Source organism: Cervus elaphus, chromosome 33 (genome assembly GCF_910594005.1).
Source record: "Cervus elaphus chromosome 33, mCerEla1.1, whole genome shotgun sequence".
NCBI classification, from domain to species: Eukaryota; Metazoa; Chordata; class Mammalia; order Artiodactyla; family Cervidae; genus Cervus; species Cervus elaphus.
In genome coordinates this window covers 62,229,088-62,248,508 of record NC_057847.1, presented here as the reverse complement: position 1 = coordinate 62,248,508, position 19,421 = coordinate 62,229,088, and positions in this window count along the sequence as shown.

Genomic DNA, 19,421 nt, shown 5'->3' with positions numbered 1-19,421 from the left:
TAAAGTCAGCATCCAATGCGTATTTTCTCACTGACTGTTTATTCCTCTAGTTGGACCCTACGTGTGCTAACGCAGGTCTTCCTTTACTCATTTCAGGCAGTGGATATGTCTTGTGTTACACCTGCCCCCCTCCCCCTGGGAGACTGATAACCTTATTTGTCAAATGAGTGTCGTATTTCAAATGAACATTTATTCAGTACTAATTGTATGTCAAAGACTGTGCAAAGCTTTGGAGATAGAAAGATGGTAAGATAGATCCCAGGTGGCACTAGAGGTAAAGAACCCACCTGCCAATGCAGGAGACATAAGAGATGCGGGTCCAATCCCTAGGTGGGAAAGATCTCCTGGAGGAGGGCATGGCAACCCACTCCACTATTCTTGCCTGGAGAATCCCATGGACAGAGGAGCCTGTGGGCTACGGTCCGTGGGGTCACAAAGAGTGGGACATGGCTGAGGCAACTTAACATGCACGCCAGATAGATCTGGTCCCTGCCTTAGGGAAGCGCTCAGTGGTAGAACCTGGCAAATAAACAATGACACAGAGTGAAAATATTTATCATAAAGGGTTATACAATATGGCAACACAGAACAAACCAACAGATTTTGCTTCGGAGAACTGAAAAAGTTCATGAGTGCTCTCTCACCTCACCTCCAATTTGTATTATGAGATGCCAGTATGATGATGCAATGAAAATATGTTGAAAACCAGAAAGAATTACATAGGAGCACACTGCCCACTGGTCAGTGTTGTGACTTGGGAGGCTCCAGAGAGAGATCAGAGAGGAAAATGATGGCTGAGAAAAGAAAGGAAGCTGTCATCCATTCTGATGGACCAGTAAGTTTTACACAGAGAAAACTCAGGTCCATGGCCTTAGACCAAGGGAGTTACAGACACCCAGCTTGTAAATTGAGATTTTTGTTGCAGGAATGACGAAACCTATTCATTCTCTTAACGCAGTGACCCATGGTGTTAAGCATCATTATCTTCCCATTAGAGGAAGATGGCTGGGAAGACCTGTGATAGAAGAGCAGATAGGATATCGGTGGGGATCAGACCTTTGGGATGGAAAACCCATAGCAATGGCTGTCACGTCAGAGCTATGAGCCCTGATTTAGCTGGTAAGAGGGTCACTTCTGTCCTTGTTCTCTGGCATCCTAGAGTCACAGAGATTTGAATAGTGTGCTGTTTTGAAATAAGTGGTTTGCAAACATGAGCAGCTGTCGTCATGAAAGCACAATGTTCAGAGAATTATTCCTTGGTTAGGGTACACAATAGCATGGGTCAAAGGGCGTTGCCAAAAGCAAAATAATTATGTATGGTGAGAGTCAGACATCATCCCAAGAGACATTCTTAAGAAAACAAAAAACAAAAAACCCTTAGTATTAATTTATGTGATGCACTTGACGTTTGGTTCTGTCCAGACTCAGGAGGGACGCCAAGCTAGAGCTGAGGGAGAGGGAAAAGTGACCACAGGGCACCCTCTGGTGGTCAGGCTGACCCACTACAATTCATGGCTGGAGCCTGTGCCCCTGGGAAGGAAACCTGAACATCTCAGGGTTTTAGCATCCCAGATGTGGAGGGAAATCTTCTGTGGAGAGAGTGTTCCACGGGTCTTCTAGCTGGGCAGTATGGCAGTAAAACAGGCAAGCATTGTGGAATCTGCCATAAATGACTCATTATTGGAGTGAAAATGCTGTAGGAACAGCCCCTCTGTAAATCACTGGGACAAATGACTAAACGAGATCTAGGGGCCCTCTGCCTTGTACAAGCATTTCTCTTTCTTTCTTTGCTTCCTCTGCTTGGTTGTCATGAGCCTGCAAGGGGCACTCTTCCTTGAAGCTGAAGCTGTGTTATTATGCTGTGGAAACAGCAGTCACTGTGGTCCCCCACCCCAAAACCTTTATGGGTGCTCCTCTTCTTGGCTCTGTGAGCTTTCAGGAAGTACAGATGGACAGAGAAAGGCTGGAAAGGAGATAATTCAAATGATCCCTTTGTCCTCTCATCCCGGGAGGGATGCCTTTGATATTGATCAATACACAGATGTCACATCGCTGTTCGCATAAGTCCCTTGAGTAACAAAAGCCCTGTGTTCTCTGGGAGTTGACCTCAGATCAGTTTCACGGTAGTGCCGCATGTTACCGTAACCGCAGCACCTTAAAAATAAGGAGAGATAATATAAACAATGGTGCTTCAGTACTCCTGGGTTTTATTTTTCTTTGACTAAAGCCGATTGAGACACCCAAGGCCAGCTGGAGATTTCCACATTGGCAGCTCAACAGTATAGACTTCCTCAGTCTGTGTCCGGATGTCCTTGATTAACTGTACCATCCTTTCAGGCTGATCATCTGTGGGTCATGACACAATAGCAAAACCAGGGCAGAAGGCATAGTATCTGGCAACCCCCACTCTGCAAATAACTGCGGCAGACCTGGCTCACTGCAGCAGAAGTTTGACACAACAAGTGTTGGGTGGGTGACAGCTTGGTTCTGTGGTGGGAGGTTTGGCCTGCCTGTGTTTTCTTTTTCACTTAGCGAGTCCCTCAAAACCCTTCATTGGGGAATGCACAGACTGCACAGTGGCCGACGGCGGACTTACCCTCACAGGAGCTTTGTGGCCATCATCCCTTGATCCTCTGAGCAGCCCTGGATGAGCAGGGGAGGAGGCTGGGGAGGAGGGGTGGGACTCTTCCTGATGGTGGGGTCTCCTGCAGCAGACACAGTCCAGGCAGACCTCGGCTCTCTGAGGACTCTATGGCTTGCTCCACCTCCCCTTCTAGCCCATTTTGCTCAGGGCCAGTGACTCTTTTGGAGTAGTGAGGCAGGGGGTGCCTCATGGACCGATGCTGACCTCCAGTTGGGTGGATACCCCAGAGGGAATCAATTAAACTAGCATTTTCCACTGTCTTTCCTTTTCTTTCTTTCTTCCTCCCTTCCTTTACCTCTCTCTTTTCCCTCTGTCCCTCCCTTCCTTTCCTTCCTTTCCACTGATCTAATTCAAATACTTTAAACATTTAAATAATTTACACAGTATACACTTTCCACTGAAACATGCAAACCCAATGTCAGTAGTTATCACATGATTGCAAAACCATTTTGATAGCCCATTAAATTGGAAATTTCTAGTATTTTAATAGTCAGTTCCTGCCTAACATATACCACAAATCACTACATGGGAACACTTGTTTATAATTTAAAGGCCTCCCAGAATGATCAAAGAAAACATAAAGTGACCTGCCAGGAATGCACTGGTCCTTAAGGGGATTTTCCCACTGTGCATTTGAAGAAAATTCCATCACCATCAGAAGTTCTTTCCTTGAAAATCCTCAGAAAAATCATTTATTGTGAAAGCTCCTTGATCAGTGCCCATGACCAGATAGGGCAGTTGGGCAGAGTAGCTGAGTGAACTGGCCTGTGCTGTAATCTGTTGTAGACATTTGATTAGGCATCGGGCCATCAGGTCAAGTTGCTAGACAGCTCTAGATAACAACCATTTCCTTTGACTGCCCTGTGCAGATCCCACTGTGGGTCCATTATTCATGCTGACAGCTCTGAATGCTGTTGTTCAGCGGGGTACCTGGTCCACACCCAGATCAAGTATGGGACTTTCTCTAGGGGATACAGTGAAACAGTGGGACTCGATCAGCTAGAGGAGATGCTCTTCAGACGTCAGGATTTCAGCTTGACAGCTGTTCCAAATTGCTCTTCTAGGCTTATAAGAGGCCAGGCCCAGACTGAGAGTCCAGGGAGGACCACATAGGCAGCCCCACACCTTTCCACCTAAGAAAGTCCAGGGTTTCAACGCCAGGGAATGAAGCACAGCTGTGTCACATTCTTAGCTGGGTGCTTACCACATGATTGCTCTCACTGGGGACAGTTCATTGTTTCATTCAACAAATAATTGCTAAACAGCTATGTCAGTGAATGAGAATGTGAGTGTGAACAACAGTTTATTTTCTCAAGATTTTTGTTTGTTTGTTTGTTTTGAATGTTTTATCAGAGAAATGGTATAGAAGAGCTTGTAGTGGCAAGCAGCAGTCTTTTGCCTGGATGTTACCTCTCCCCAGCCCCTGCTTTGATCTGTTTAGATTTAATTCTTCTGGTTGTTATCTCCTTATAATATGTTATATACCTCTGTTTCTTGAATTAGGAGTGTTAGATAATGTTTTTTTAACTCGCACTATGAAAAATGAAGACTTAGCTCATCCCATGTCCAGCACTCTCATCTCTCATCTTCCCCCTTCCTCTCAATATTTGATAATTACTATCACATTATTATTATTAAAAATAATAATTCTGACTGTAATATGTTTCCTTCTTACCTCAAGCCACATGAAAGGATCTTTAAGATGACCACTCAAAAAAAGAGGAAATCTCTTCCAGGAAAAGAGACTGGCATATGTCTTCTTCTTTAGGTACCCCACTTCTCTGAAAGTCCTTTGTGTGAGCGTTGCTTGTGGTAGCTCTCTGTGGTCCTGAATTCTAGATTTCTGGCTGTCTCTTGACCTTTCTTTTGCAGGCTAATGACCGATTTAGATTCCTTGCTTGAGAGTCTGCACATTGACTTGAGTTCTTGCCAATAATATGAAACCACGACTTCTCCTGACTTGCATCACATTCACTGAAAACTTATTTTTCCCTTTTTCTTCTTAAGTTTAGGTAGGTTGTGCCAGGTCTTTGGAGCCAGGGAGCATGGGACTTCTCCTCAGTGCCAAGAACTCAAACTCTTCACCTCCTTACTCCCTCACCCTTACTGAGTCATATTCTCCAGTTCCTCAGCTGTTGAGTCTTCCCCAGTCCAAGCATGGCCAAGAGATGGCTATCTCTGTTGCCAGCTTGATCAATAGCTAGTTGCTGATTCCATGATGCTATGAAGAATTAGATTTCCATAGAGGATATGATGATTGATTTCCCAACATCCATTCCAACATAGTTGGATAAGTCTAAGGCAGGTAGGATTATCTCCCTTGGGCCAGTAAATGATTTAGAAAAGGAGAAGCAACCCAGCTCTGAACACTGACTTGTGAGAAGACGCTTGCTGGGTACTCCTTGGAAAGGTAACTTTTCCTGCAGGTAGAGTGTGATGATCTCTGTCTGTCCTCAGGGCCTTGTTCTCCTGGATATGATTTCTACAGCAGCTATCTTGCAGCTAAGATGACTATAAAACCAACTATGAGGATGGCAGAAGAGACAGATGGTGAGAAACTAGGTACTTAACAACTTCATTAAGCCCCTGAATCAAGCAACCCTTAAAGTCCACCCCTACTCTGGCCTCCCAGACTTCCTATCACTCGAGGTAATATGTTTCCTTATGGTTGAAGCCAGTTTGAGTCAAAGTTTCTAAAGTCAAACTCACTGATAGGATTTTTGAAGTCACTTCTGGAATCAGCATGAAAGGGAGCTGGGATTGACTAGCTGTGTCTGTCAGGTGGAGGTGTGAATATCTGCCAGCCTGCGCCCCTTGACTCCTCCCTAGCATCTTGTATGGGGTTTCTCTGTTGTGCTTGTTTTGCTTCCACTACTTCACAGAATTGTGCTTTGAAGATACACATGGTGAGTATTGCTTAAAGGGAGTCCCCTGCTTTTATATCTCATTTTGTGCTTTTCTTCCTGAACTGCCCAATCCAGTCTACACCTCACTTCTGTTCCTTTTGACTCTCTGGTTATGGACCTTTTGCTTAGAGAACATCTATATGACGTTCTCTCTTCATCAGTGTGGCCATTTGAAAATCCACTCAGGAGACTGGACAGGAACACAGAACACTGCAGCCTATCAGAAGCTCTAGATGGCTGCTGGTGACAAGAATACACATGAGGCCCATTTGGCGGCTGGCTATATGACTCGGGCAATGGCTTGGGCTGGGCTGGCTGATTCAAGAGGCTGTGCTGGTGACCCCTTCATCTTGCCCAGCTGATCTGTAGGCAGCTCCTTAGGGGCTGGTCAATGAGGAAGAGCTGTCCTTTGGTCAAGGTGTACAGACACTGTCCTGATGACCCAAGGAAGCACAGCTTTTGGACTCCTACAGTGACACTGGGCATGCAAGCTCAGTCGTATCCCACTCTTTAGCAACACCCCATGGACTGTAGTCCACCAGGCTTCTCTGTCCGTGGAATTTTCCAGGCAAGAGTACTGGAGTGGGTTGCCATTGTACTGAGCCTTTCTTAATTTCTGAAGCCCTCAGTCCCTTTTGCCAGATAAGAATGAGGAGAGGTGGAGTGGAAGTGATGGGGGCTGCCATTTTTCAGCTCCCTTATTTTTGATTTAGCTTGGAAACAGTTTGCAGGGGTTCAGCCTGTGTTGCTTGTAGATTCAACTGAGAATCAAAATGGACCATGCACATAGGTGGCTGATGAGAGAGTTCATGGCGGCCCTTAGCAATTGACTCACACTCCCCCCACCCCCGTTTGCTAATTGATTAAAAATATGTATGTATTGCAAAGTTTATTTATCGATCGAGAGGAGAGCGAAAAGCATAGCTTCCCTAATTAAAACCGATTGGAGCTGTGAAAGTTTAATTAATTGGATGCATGTCACTTCATTTCCATGTTATGTTGTGCGCGGTGCTCTGTTTTCATAATTAACGTGTTGTGTCAGGACGGCGGGTGTCTCTCTAATTAACAGTCTGAGGGGAAAGTGATGTATGGGTCTGCGGAGCAGGCAGAGTGGGTGGAAAGAGAAGTCTCAGCCAGAACCCACAGTTTCTGTTCCCTGTGGCCTGTTTCTTGCATTTTATCACCCTTTGTTCAGTTAATGAGGTTTTGGTGGATCTTCCCAGAGACTGCTCTTTGTGTGATTGTGTCCCTGGTGTTTCTCCATTGTAGGACGAGGGGGCTGGATGACACTTCCAGAGATAGCAGGTGGGGGAGAGTCCCTTTGTCCCCTCTCTGTCCTCTAAGCTGCCTCAACATCCACTGCATTTGTCTCTCACAGGGCGAACAACACTTGCCCACTTGGCTAAGGCAAACTTTTACTGACTGTCTGCTTTGTGCAGACAACTGGTAATGTGTGGGTAGCTTTGAATCTAGCCTGTAGCTTCTTGCTAGACCCATGACCATTGGGAGATTCCTTAACTTCTCTGTGCCTCAGTTTATAAAATGGGAATATTTGGTAAATGTGTTGTGAGGATTAAATGAAACCGTGTAAATGGCACTCTTAGCACACAGTAGTATCAGCCTAGATTTACTGAACAATCTTCTCCTTTTTCCTATATCACTTCAGTTCAGTCGCTCAGTCGTGTCCGACTCTTTGCTACCCCATGAACCGCAGTGCGCCAGGCCTCCTTGTCCGTCATCAACTCCGGAGTTTATGTATTTGAATGGTCTGACTGTAGATTGTAACCTAAGTGACTCACTCCACTGTTGTCTTCCTCAAATCCATTCTTTGCTTTGGCAATAGAATTCTTTTTTCTAAAATGGAAAGGTGATTTGATTCTTTGCTTAGAGACTTAGAGGCCCCCTCTTGCTCAGACCATGTTTCAAGTCTATGGTGTAAGAATTCTAGGCCTTGAACAAGCCCGCCTTCCCACCACTGCACACCCACCCCAGCCACAAGTCTCCCTCACACCTGAGCACACCATGCTCTTTGCTCTTCTGCCCAGAAGCCTCCTTTTCATTTTTAGAAGACTCCTTTTTTTTGGAAAGGCGACTATCCTACCAGTTTTTTCACATTCAGTTCAAATACTTTTTTGTTTCAGTGACATTTTTTTGTTTGGAGTCTCTCTTCCCAACTAGAGAGGAAGTTCCTACAGGCTGGGGGCTATGTCTTGGTCATCTTTGAGTCGTAGTGCCTTGTAAGAGTATAGTGGAAAGAGGGCTTTTCCTGATTACTTCATGATGGATAGAAAGAGAAAAGTTTTCTCCATGTGGAATTGCTATTTAATATCTACTTTCCCACAATACTGTTGGCTTCATTCCAGCAGGGAACATTTCCGTTTTGCTCTACATTGCTCCTAGTTGCCTGGTACATGGTAGGTGCTCAATAGATAAAAAGGATTGGCCTGGTCTATAGACCTCATAGGTTTGTTGCATGGGCAAATTGGTGATGCATAAAAAGGTTCTCCAAGTTCAAAGCTGATTGATAAATGTAGCAAGATTATTTACAATAGAATAGTCATTGCCACTGATGTTGTTACTGGAAACATTTTATTAGTACTGGAAGGTAGATTCTTTCCTTTTAGGAGTAGATTTCCTGAATAGCAGTTGCCTCTGGGTCCTTCTGGACATTGTCATTGCAACGTGCATAGACCAAGAGGCTGCCCAACATAACCCTCAGAGAGGAGCCCCAAAGCCTTTGCTCAGAAACACTGCATCTGAGCTGCTTGCAAATCTCATTCTATCCCTTAAAAAAAAAAAATCCTAACCCTCTGCTTTTCCTAATATGCTATTCTCCTGCCTCAGTGACATGTACAGTAAGTAATGCATTCTGGTAAATTTAGAAAATAATTTTATTTCCAGGCACCTGTATAGAATCTAATCAATATTTATACTTATTGAAGGTTTTTTTTTTTCTTTCATTAAGAGAGGTAGAGAGGTTTTCTTCTTGTGACTGTTTGACCTTGTATGAAACAGAAAGTCTTTTTTTCTAGCATAAAACTGAAAAAACAAAACCCAGCCACGAGGATTGTCACCGTGCCTCTTCTCACTAATTAGGGAGTGCTTACAGGAAATCAGGCCCAATCACATGTTCCAGTTTTGCTAGCTCTTCATGTTTGAACAGAGTTCAGAAAACTGGATCATAGACTGGACCTGCCATCTCAGGCCCAATGTGGTGCCATTCTGTCAGCAATATTCACAGAACTGGGTGCTGGAGATGACAAAGATCCAAGGTGGTTAAAAATAGCTCTGGTATTGAAATGACTAGCTTGTTTCAGAGGCTCTCTTCCTCTGCACCAAAATGTAATATTAATCTTAAAAAAACAGTCCCTGAACTATTTCCCTAGGTATATCTTAGATCAGATAGAAAATCAATGAGTGGGGGCCATGGGGACTTCAGGTGGGGTGTGAGGCCTGGCAGGGGGTGGGTGGTGGTGGTGAAGACTCTGGGGGTCTGAGGGTCCAGTTTCTAGGCTGGTTTTGCCACTGGTTGGCCATGTGATGTGGATAAGTCACTCAGATTTTGAGGGCTTCAGTTTCCTGGTCAGTTGAATAAAAGGGCTGGATGATGATTCCAGGGGAGTTTGCAGGTGGCCTGTCCACAGGAATAGTGATTGCATTCCTCTCGTTTTCCAGCGCTGGGCTGGGTGCTGGGGAAATACTCACGAAGGAGACTTGCTAGCCAAAGAATGAAGCAAGACTCGGGTGTGCTCGGCTCTTGGTCCCAAAGCACAGCCTCCATGCCCGTGTGAGTGGCTCGGGCCAAAGCTGTCCTTTCCTGTGACCCTTTAGGCCTGTGCATGTACTGAGGCTAGGTCACCAGTCCAGGCTCCCACCCCTCACGGCATCGGTTTCCTTTCCTGGTTTCCTTGCCTGATGGCTGACTTTGGCCCAGTGCAGAGCAGAAGAGAACTTCTGAAAACGTTGACTCAGAAGAGGAAGCGGGCAGCACACAGCTCTTTCTCTTCCCTGGGTCGCCCTGACCCCACTTATCTGCCAGGGACAGTGTTGGGTTCCCAGGGCCTAGGTGGAGGGGAAGTTGAAACCAGTCCCACAAAAGCCCCTTTCAGGGCCATTGACACTTCCTCCCTGAAGTTATAGAAAGAGGAGGACCCCTCTAGCATTCCCTACAGGAGCTTATGTGCACCCCTGGATTTTATGTGCTCTGCCCATAGAGAAAGTGGAGGCAGCTTTTCTTACTAAAAAAAGTTTCTCTTTGCCTCACCAGGTGAGAAGTGTTAATGGCTCATTGTGTCTGACTCTTTAGGACCCCATGGACCCCTCTGTCCATGGGATTTCCCAGGTGAGAATACTGGAGTGGCTTGCCATTTCCTTCTCCAGGAGATCTTCCTGACCCAGGAACTGAACCTGGGTCTCCTGCTTTGCAGGTAGATTCTTTACTATTTGAGCCACCAGAGAGAGAGAATAGCAATTAGGAAGGTTTCAAGACACATCAGAGGCAGAAATTTAAAAAGACACATTAGAGGGCAGGGGAGGAGGAACAGGGGAGGGGTTGTGTGTGTGCACATGTGTGTGTGTGTATACACACACAGACACACGTGCACACACACCTCTTCTGTTGTCCTAAGACAGTGGGTCTCAAACTCAAGCAAGCATCCGAATCACTTATAGGACTTTTTCAATTGTATTCATTATTCCTGATTCAGTAGCTCTGGGTGGAGGCTAAGAATTTGCTAATACTTTCCAGGTGATGCTAATTCTGCTTTTCTCACCACTGTGCAAGGGAGGGTGGCTTAAAGACAGAATGGTCTTAATGAGCACAATATTGGCTCAACCAACCTCTTCCTTAGAATATTAATAAGCTGAGACAAGAGCCCTGCATGTACTGAATGCAGAAGAAAGCTCTTTAGCAATTAGACTTTAGAACGATGTTTCTCAAGTGTAGCTGAAGACGACCCATCTTCATCAGAACAAACTAGGACCCTGCTGCTCAACATGTGGTTCCCAGGCCAGCTGCCTGGGCACCTCCTGGGTATTGGTTAGAAATGCAAAATCTCAGGCCCAACTCCAGACCTACTAAACCAGGACCTACTTTAAATTTGTAGGCACATTATAGATTGGGATGCATTGCTCTAAGGATTTCTCAAATGTGTCTCTGGGGTGGGTATCATTGGGGGTGGGGGTGGGGAGGTGGGATATGCCATTTCTATAATACAGAATTGTTGCATGCTGTTGAAATTGAAACTCCAATACTTTGGCCATCTGATGCGAAAGAACTGACTCATTTGAAAAGACCCTGGTGCTGGGAAAGATTGAAGGCAGGAGGAGAAGGGGATGACAGAGGATGAGATGGTTGGATGGCATCACCGACTCAATAGACATGAGTTTGAGTAAACTATGGGAGCTGGTGATGGACAGGGAGGCCTGGCGTGCTGCAGTCCATGGGGTCGCAAAGAGTCGGACACGACTGAGCGACTGAACTGAACTGAACTGAGCATAGCCTAGGCACTGGGGTGGGGACTTTGCCAGAGTCAACAGCTCAAGCCTCCACAGAGCTTACAATCCTAGAAACAAAGCCTCCAGAAGGTAAGGTGGTTTCAGCGTGTCATCCATCAATTTTGACAGTGTCTTTCTGATCAGGATACAGTGTCTTCTATAGCATCTCTATGGCAGAGAAAGTATGGAAGGCTTGGGAATAGATCATGGCTACAAGGGAGGAGCCAGGAGGGGAGGAGGTGGCTCAGATCAGGCTCCTGAAAAGTGTAGCCCAACCAAAATTGCCCAGTATTGTATTTCTTGGGGTGTAGGGGGGGTGAGTGAAATAAGAAAATGTGACAGGCCCAGCATCACTAATGGTATCTCTTCCAAAAGGCCTAGAACAGTTTTTTAATGGTTTATTAAGATGTAATTCATATACCATTTACTCATTTAAAGTGTACAATTCAATTGTATTTAGTATATGCATAAAGTTATGCAACTCTCACTGTAATCTAAGTTTAGAACTCCTTTATCACCCCCAAAGAAACCCCATACCCACTGGCAGTTACTCCTCATCTCTTTCCTCCACCTACTAGTTAGGCAATTACTAATCTGCTTTCTGTCTCTACACATTTGCCTATTCTGGACATTCAGTATAAATGAAATCATATTGTATGTGGTCTTTTGTAAGTGGCTTCTTTCACTTAGCATGTTATCAAGGTTCATCCATGTTGTAGCATGTATCCGTGCTTTATTTCTTTTTATCACCAAATTGTGTTCCATTATATGGATATGCCACATTTTGTTTATCCACTCATCAGGAGATGAACACTTGCATTTTTACTGTTCAGCTATTGTGATAAAGCTGCTAGAAATATTCATGTGAAAGTTTTTGTGTGGACCTATGTTTTCATTTCTATTAGGCATATACCTGGGAGTGGAATTGCTAGGTCATATGGTAAATGCCAGACTATTTTCCAAAGCGACGGTCACGTTACATCCTCAGCAGTAACGTGTTGGCGTTCCAGTCACTCCACATCCTCATCAACACTTGTTATCCTCCCTCTGTTGGTCATAGTTATCCTAGTGGGTGTGGGCATCTCACTGTGGTTTTGGTTGGCATCTTCCTAATAGGTTTTGATGTTTGAATGTCTATTCATGTACTTACTGGCTATCTGTAAATGTTCTTTGAAAAATTACCTATTTAGATCCTTTGCCTATCTTTTGCCCAGTGGGATTTTTTTTTTTTTTTGGGGGGGGGGGGGGCTTTCAGTTATTGAGTTGTAAGAATTCTTTGTGTACTCTAGATACAAGTCCTTTATCAGATATATGATTTGCATATATTTTCTCCAGTGTGTGGGTTGGTTTTTTGTTTGTTTGTTTTTTACTTTCTTGATGGTATCCTTTGAAATACAAAAATGTTTAACTTTGATTACTGAGTTTTCTTTTTGTCCTCTATGCTTTCAGTGTCATGTTTAAGAAGACTTTGCCTGACTCAAGGCCACGAAGATTTACGATCTTTTCTTCAAAGAGTTTTTCAACTGTGGATCTTATATGAAGGTCTGTGATCCATTTTGAGTTAATTTTTGTGTTTGGTGAGGAATGGATTCAGCTTCATTCTGTTTCATGTTGGACATCCAGTTGGAAAAGACATCACATATTTGGTGTCAAGAAAAAAGCCCTCAGGTGGATCCCTAGACAGTTGTTAGCAGAAACAAGGTTAGTGGACGCTGAAGATCAAAGAGCACATTGCCACTGCATTCCTCCTCCCTGGTTGGTTTCAGATATGCCTCTTCTTGTAGACTGATGAGTTTGATAGGCCACCACCCTCCTTCCAATCCAGGGTACAACAAGTTGAGCAGGGAAGTAGTTTCAGAGTTCGATATAGAGAATAAAAGTTAAAATCTACAGTTTGCTGAGATGTAAATGGACATAACTTTTATTACAGACAGTTTGGCACTTTGTATTGCCTTAAAAATGTACATATCCTTTGACCTAGTAATCTTAAAATTGAGGAATATTTTCCTAGGGGTTTGATCTGGTATGTGGATCCATTTTTAAGTAAAACATTACCTATTGAACATTATTTATGTTAGTGAAAACTGACTACCAAAAAAGTTCAACATTGTGGGATTGATTAAATAAAGTTCAGTATAACTTTTGGATGGAATGATATGTTATCACTGAACCAAAAAAGTTCAACATTGTGGGATTGATTAAATAAAGTTCAGTATAACTTTTGGATGGAATGATATGTTATCACTGAACATTATTAGGAATTTAAGTCCATGGGCAAATAAATATATTTGCATGCATGTATGTATTAACAGTATATTAATGCTATTCATTTAGTATATCATCCAAATTAGGGGCTTCCCAGGTATCTCAGTGGTAAAGAATCTGTCTGCCCATGCAGGAGATGCAGGTTTGATCCATGGGTCAAGGAGACCCCCTGGAGAAGGAAATGGCAACCCCCTCCAATATTCTTGCCTGGAGAATCCCATGGACAGAGCTACAGTCTGTGGGATCGCAAAAGAGTCACACAGTACACATCATCCAAATTACATTAACCAGGCTTTATTGAGATTGGAAACACATACAGCAGTAGAACAGTGTTACCCTGGTAGTAGGATAATCGGTGTTTGGGTCCTTTTTCTTATATTTCATCCTTTATTTCTGGATACTTTTATAAATAATGATGCTGTCACTGTGTCTAGTCTCCAGAGTAAGATCCAGGAGGGCAAGACATAGAGTTCTTTTATAATCAGGAAAAATGTTAATGAGGCAGTTCCTCAGCAGTGCCTTCCACGTCGGTTGAATTTGACTGTGGTCCTTGTAGCTGTGGGGAGAAGTCAAGGGAATGAGAGTTTACAGGCTGCATTGATTCTGCTCTCTGCATCTTTCTTGCTTGTCACCTGGAACCCACTGAGGGACCCCTCTGCCCTGTGCAGTCAGCCCTCTTAGGAAGCCCTGGTGGGAGGTACAAATCAAAGGCTGGGATGGTGGGACAAGGCCTCCTGCTCTGCGGAGGAATGCCTTGGAACCAGCGACCCCCCTGGACTAGCTCTGTGTGAGTGAAGGGCACCCAGCGTCCCTCAAATCTGGGAAGTGTAAACTTTTACCGGTTGGGCACTTGAACTTAAATCACTGCTGAGGACAGTGGGGCCTGAGAGATTTTTTCCGAGGTCAGTACATGCAGCCTCCAGCTTCTTTGGAAGTCTGCACTCTTCTAAGGCCAGGCCTAATGAGGGTCAGCTTAGAGAAACATCCCTTGATCTTTTCCCCCTGCCCTCTCTCCGTGAATGCTCAGTGCTCCTGTCTTTGGGATCCTCCGGGACTCCCTCGCCCCGTTGCCCCTTGATTTCTTTGACTCTGATGGCTTCATTGGTACCCACCAGGCCCTGTGGCTCCTCTCACACTGACTTGTCCAGGGTCCTACACCTTCAGCAGCTCAGATCTGTGCTAATCTGGCAAACTTCACTGCAGCTCTGGGAAAACTGGCATAGAGACTCTACCCCTTTCTGGATAGTGCTTGAATTTCTGTTGAACTTGTGACCTAATGACTAATGACACACAGGGACCCCAAGAGCCCTTTTCTAGGTTTTTCAGAGCAATCTTGCTTAGCCTATTGTAAGGACGGTGTGCTCACTTCCCCACGAAACCAGTCCTGTCTGCGAGATTCCAGGCTCTTCTCTTGGACGTTCCATCTTTCATCGTTCTTGAGTACTGTCTTTTTTTGCTCTTTCACTTTTTAAAGTAGGTAATATTTTTTAGTAGATCCAACTTTAAAACTTACAACAGTTTATAGGGTCTCTGGCCCAACTCTGTGACCCATCTGCCCAGTTCACTTTCTCCTCATCAAAGGAGATAGAGGGCTAGAGCCAGCTTTTCCAGATGGCAGCCGGCTTTTCCAGGGTCTCAACTCCATTTACTGGACAGTCCATTTTCCTCCACTGATTGGAGAGATGGTTGTAGTGTCCCATATACATTTGAATCTATTTCTGGACTTCGTATTCTGTTTCGCTGTCTGTTTATATGCCAGCAGCCCTGCGAACTGAGGGCAGGCAGCAGTCATCACCTCGCTCTAGACTTCTGTTTTTCTCCTCTTTTCACACTTCATTGCCAATATTTCCTAAAAACTGGGTTCACCTCTTCATGGGTAGAAGCCAATAGACACAACTAAGCCAAAGGTTTGGAGAAGGAAGGCTTTATTGTTGCTTGCTACAAGTTAGGAGAATCTCAGAGATCTTCCTCAAATCAGCGTCTCCCCGAAGACCTAAATTGGAAGTTTTAAGCTAAGGGTAAGTATATATTCATGAAGGGGCTGGAGCAAAGGAAGATTCAGCATAGAACTAGGACAAAGGTTGGCTGAGTCCAAACTTCACTTGATTGAGTTGAGGAAGGTCAGTTCAGTTCAGTTGCTCAATCATGTCCGACTCTTTGTGACCCCACGTACTGCAGCATGCTGGGCTTTCCTGTCCTTCACCAACTCTTGGAGCTTACTCAAACTCATGTCCATTGAGTTGGTGATGCCATCCAACCATCTCATCCTCTGTCATCCCCTTCTCCTCCTGCCTTCACTCTTTCCCAGCATCAGGGTCTTTTCCAATGGGTCAGTTCTTTGCATCAGGTGACCAAAGTATTGGAGTTTCAGCTTCAGCATCAGTCCTTCCAATGAATATTTAGGACTGCTTTCCTTTAGGATTGTCCGGTTGGATCTCCTTGCAGTCCAAGGGACTCTCAAGAGTCTTTTCCAACACCACAGTTCAAAAGCATCAGTTCTTTGGCGTTCAGCTTTCTTTATAGTCTAACTCTCACATCTGCATATGACTACTGGAAAAACCATAACTTTGACTAGATGGACCTTTGTTTGGCAAAGTAACATCTCTGCTTTTTAATATGCTGTCTAGGTTGGTCATAGCTTTTCTTCCCAGGAGCAAGTGTCTTTTAATTTCATAGCTGAACTCACCATCTGCAGTGACTTTGGAGCCTCCCAAAATAAAGTCTGTCACTGTTTCCATTGTTTCCCCATCTATTTGCCATGAAGTGATGGGATCAGATGCCATGATCTTAGTTTTCTGAATGTTGAGTTTTCACTCTCCTCTTTCACTTTCACCAAGAGGCTCTTTAGTTCTTTACTTTCTGCCATAAGGGTGGTGTTATCTGCATATCTGAGGTTATTGATATTTCTCCTGGCAATCTTGATTCCAGCTTGTATTTCATCCAGCGCAGCATTTCGCTTGATGTACTCTGCATATAAGTAAAATAAGCAGAATAACAATATACAGCCTTGATGTACTCCTTTTGCATATTGGAACCAGTCTGTTGTTCCATGTCCAGTTCTAACTGTTGCTTCTTGACCTGCATACAGATTTCTCAGAAGGCAGGTCAGGTAGTCTGGTATGCCCATCTCTTTAGGAATTTTCAACACTTTGTTTTGATCCACACACTCCAAGGATTCGGCATAGTCAATAAAGCAGAAGTAGATGTTTTTCTGGAACTCTCTTGCTTTTTCAATGATCCAACCGATGCTGGCAATTTGATCTCTGGTGAGGAGGGTAATCATCAGCATTCTGTCCTCTGCCTGGGTGGGGCCTTAGTTCCTGCCGAACTCAAAGATGTATTATTATGTATATCACTTGAGGAACCAGGACCCTACCCCAAGGCAGTACTACTGTTTCTTGACTGTTCCTCCCTTGTTTCTGCATTCCTTAAGATTATTAATTACTGAGATCTATTCAATGGCAAACATTTGTAGCCAGGCTTAGATCACAGATGGCTTTGGCCCCAAATGGTTCTTTTATGTCAAGAAAGCCATTCCTGGGTCTCTGTCTTTGGGGACCCCCTACCATATCTGCTGTCTAGGTTGGTCATAGCCTTTCTTCGAAGGGGCAAGTGTCTTTTAATTTCATGGCTGCAGTCATCATCTGCAGTGATTTTATCTATGACCAACCTAGACAGCATATTAAAAAGCAGAGACATTACTTTGCCAATAAAGGTCCACCTAGTCAAAGCTATGGTTTTTCTAGTAGTCATGTATGGATGCGAGAGTTGGACTATAAAGAAAGCTGAGCACTGAAGAATTGATGCTTTTGAACTATGTTGTTGGAGAAGACTCTTGAGAGTCCCTTGGACTGCAAGGAGATCCAACCAGTCCATCCTAAAGGAAATCAGTCCTAAATATTCATTGGAAGGACTGATGCTGAAGCTGAAACTCCAATACTTTGGCCACCTGCTGTAAAGAACTGACTCATTTGAAAAGACCCTGATGCTGGGAAAGAGTGAAGGCAGGAGGAGAAGGGGACGACAGAGGATGAGATGGTTGAATGGTATCACCGACTCAATGAACGTGAGTTTGAGCAAGCTCTGGGAGTTGGTGATAGACTGGGAAGCCTGGCATGCTGTAGTCAATGGGGTTGCAAAGAGTTCGACATGACTGAGCAACTGAACTGAACTGATCATATCTGCTTACACTGGTACGAATAATATTCCTCACAGTGATGTGTGTGGTACCCACTATTACCTCCACTTTATGGATTAGAAAATGAGAAACAGAGAAGTTGAAGTAATTCACTCAAGGCACACAGCCGGCATGTGGATCAGCAATAGGAATCCTGAGATAGATACCTAGCTAACATGTCATCTATTTTCTTTTTCAGAATATGATGATGATAGTGAATACTAGTAACTACAATTAACTGAGTATCTGCTAGGCATTGTATTCAGTGCTTTGAGTATCTGGTATATAGTATCTCATTTAACTTGCTCTCCATAATAACCCTGGAAGTGGCTATGATCATCAGATTTGTCCACATGGGAAACTGAGGCTCAGAGAGGGTTAATTTAAATTGGTAAAGGCCAAGGGGCTCTGTGTTTCTCCAAAAAGCATGCTCTTTACAGTTACACTTTACTGATCCTCCATTTTCATGATCATGATCAAATATGCTTCCATATTCCTTTGATCTCACCTTCTTTGTCAGCCACCAGACATCAGGAGGTTTCCAGAGGTGAGAGGCAGAGATGTGCAGGTGTATAAGTCTCCTACAACCCCCTCTCCTCAACTCCTGAGGCAGCCCCACTCTCCTTACACTTTCTGACACTTTTTTGCTTTCTTAGGTTATGAAATTCTCTCAAACAGCAACTAAACTCTCACTACAGGGTCTTTGTCTTCTAAAGCAATCTGTAAGTGTGTTGATGTTGAGAAAGCTGATCAGAAATTCCACATTAGGTGAAAGAAGGAAAGTAAGAAGTGAGCCAGCTCTGGAAGAGCCCTAAAACCCTAACAGGGAAACTCAGACTTGATGAGACTATCAGTGGGGAGGCTCAAAAGGTTCTTGAGTGGGGAAATAAGAGACAGAAATGGTATTTAAGGAAAAGTAGTCACGACTGATATTATTCTGTGTAATCTCTGCAAAGAAAGGAAAGAACCAGGACAACAGCTAAACCTAATGAACATTGTTTGTAAAGGCTTTGATCTGCAGGGCACTTCACTTCGTTCATATGATCCAAACACTGTATCACCTGATTGACCTAATATCCAGGATTTTTCTTTGTGGATTAAGTCCTGAGAGTCTAGGAGGATAGGGAAACGCTTCCTTCTTTAGATCAGCCTCTTTATTACAAAGACTGGGAGGAACATTAGGCACACTGCAGAACCCTCAACTCAGATGATAACATCCTTCATCATCTGGCTCCTGCCTTATTTCTCTGGCCAACACCTTCTGGGTTTCTCTGCTATGCCCTCACCCAAACTGAACATATTCCCTTCCCACATGCACTGTGTTCCATTTTGCCTCTTGGCATTTTCCTAGAATAGTTTTTTCCCTTTTTGTCTAATTCCTCCTTTTCCTGAAGTCTTGGCTGAGATGCCACTTCTTTTTTATTTTTTGGCCGCACCATGTGACATGTGGGATCTTAGTTCCCTGACCAGGGTTCAAACCAGTGCCCCTTGCAGTGGAAGCTCATAGTTTTAACCACTGGACTGCCAGGGAAGTCCCAGTGCCACCTCCTGGAGGAAGCCTCCCTCATCCCTCTGAGGCAGGTTTGGTGCACCTACTATGGTTCCCCACTGCATCCTGCCATCTCCTGGTCTTTTCTGCTGGCTCTGTGATGGTCTGATAGCTCACTTGTTCTCTGGACTCTGAGGTCCTAATGGGAAAGGGCCATGTCTCAGTTGTCTCCAGGCCTGGCACACAACAGCTGTCCAGAAAGTGCTGGCACGTGAATAATGAAGGAACATTGCCATCGGCTGGCTGTCCCCATCTGTTGCACCAACTGACTGGTTGGTGGTTTTTGGCTCTTTGAATCCCCTTGTTATCCCAAAAGGAAAACCTTTGCTCCCAACTCAAAAGCAAAGGAACTTCCTTCCCCAGAAGAAGACCTTTCTTTCTGGA